Source organism: Quercus robur, chromosome 8 (assembly GCF_932294415.1).
Source record: "Quercus robur chromosome 8, dhQueRobu3.1, whole genome shotgun sequence".
Lineage (NCBI taxonomy): Eukaryota > Viridiplantae > Streptophyta > Magnoliopsida > Fagales > Fagaceae > Quercus > Quercus robur.
The window spans coordinates 16,042,596-16,044,590 of NC_065541.1; the positions used below are offsets into that span (position 1 = coordinate 16,042,596).

The 1,995-nt window shown below is 30.2% G+C and overlaps 1 long non-coding RNA gene across 1 annotated transcript; it reads left to right on the forward strand.

Annotated features, from left to right (window-relative positions):
• Window positions 1-358: 358 nt before the first annotated feature.
• LOC126694799 (uncharacterized) lies at window positions 359-1,493 on the forward strand. Its single transcript, XR_007645881.1, has 3 exons — window positions 359-433; window positions 526-589; window positions 1,391-1,493. It is a non-coding gene; the product is annotated as an uncharacterized LOC126694799 (long non-coding RNA).
• The last annotated feature ends 502 nt before the right edge of the window (window positions 1,494-1,995 follow it).

Here is a 1,995-nt window from a genome sequence, read left to right on the forward strand (position 1 = left end):
CTTTTTGTCTTCCTCCCTCATTTTAAGGGTTTTAATCATTCAGTATAATGCTGTGAAATAAATATCTTTGTTCTTTAAATTTAAGGTAGTTGTGAATTTCCAATTTCTTCATCATGATAATATTCGACACCATTTTCACTGTCCTCACATATGTACGGTTCTATTTTTTGGTTCAATTTCAAAGAAATAAAAACTAATTGTTTACCTTGTGCATGTTTTATGTTTAGTTTAATTATTATTTCATCTCAAGTTTACCATTGTTTTATTACTTCTTTATCTAATTTTTGATAAGAATCTTCTTTAAGAGCAGCATCTAGATTTTTGAGGGGTTTTATTTGATTCTTTGTTTGGTTGTAGACCCCAGCTTCTTTTCCAGTGTCCTTCTGCAACTTTGGCTTCGCTGTTTGTCTACAACTTTTATTTGTTAGTTGTGGTAAGGTTTTTATTTTAAATTTTGGTATAACCATGGAAGCTAAGATTCGTTCCTACTACTAACTTTTATTTTTTGCTTTCTGCCATGCACAGTGAAGGACTGAACCTATAAAGTTTAGAAGCTGTCTACAAATTCCAACAATAGCAAATTGAAAAGGTAGAGCTGTGTTATTTTTTTCTTTCCTATCTATTTTTGAAGCATATTTTGAGAGACTTCATTGTGATCCAAGCTGATATATTGATTATTGAATCTAATAGGCAAATAATGGTTTAAACTTCGTGTTTTGGATGAATTTGGGGTACCCAAATTATATATATATATTTTTGTATGGATGAGAGAACAGGTACTTAATTTAGAGTCAAATCCCTCTCATAATAAAATTTTTTGAGTACATGAACTAAATAATGCCTTCCTATAGCCTCTACATACTGTTTGCCTTTGCCTTTATGTATTAAAGTCAATATGTGGTGATAGGCTACTTGAGGTGTTGGACATAGATTTGCCTTAAAGTAATTGGGTGGTCAGATTTTACCATATCAAAGCTACCTTGAGATTTCATTTGGGAGGAGAAACTGAAAAAAAAAAAAAAAAAAAAAATTGTGCTAAGTGTGCTTCTTTCAGTTTTCTTTTAGAGTTCTCACATGCCCAATTAAACATTTTGTTGACTTTGGTACGAATTTTTCATGTTTACGCAAAGTGAGAGAATTTTTTATTTGAAATGGTTGAGATTTAAGGAACTGTTGTTGCCATTGATATCGGTGACGATCTCTACTAATTCTTGCTACATCAATATTGGTAATATGTTTTAGGAAGAATCTAAAGCTTGATCAGTTTGTGTTTTTAAATTAACCTTACCTCCCATAGAAAAGATGGGTTTTAATCTATTATATATATTTATTTTAATTTGTTGAAGTGTTTAATTTAAACATTTTCCTTATATTTTTCTATGTCTAACAGCAAAGGTGCAATGAGAGTTAAAGATGTGTGCATTGTTTTCAGAATTACTTGCGATGTGCAAACAATAGAAGAGTGAGCTTATCTTCATTCTCATGAAGTTCTCTTTTCTCCTCCATTTGATGTTAATAGTTTTAGAATTTATCCCATTTAAATTTGATGATTTGTCTACACAAATCCGATGGACTATTCTTGTCAGATTACTTTGAAATTTTCTTAGGATTTATCAATATGTTCAAATTTATTATTTATCTCCCTTCCCATTTCGCATTTTTTTATTTTTCTTTTTTTTTGGGTGAATGATCTTAATCTATGTAGCAGATTGCATTGCATTGTTATTGACTACAAGTATTTTTTACATGGGCCGCTAGTGAACTTTGATTATCACAATTGGGTATTATCTGAGTTTTCTTATAAACCCTCTCTTTCTTTTTGTATCATTATGTGCATGTTTGTATTTTTTGTTTTAATAATAATTTTGGTTTGGTTATTAAGAAAGTGTAGGGATAAGTTTTTGTATTTTTATTTAGTATGTTTGGGATTCAAGCATCTTTATGTAGTTGTTTGGGATAGAGTTTAACACAGATGGTGAAGGCTCAATGTGCTAG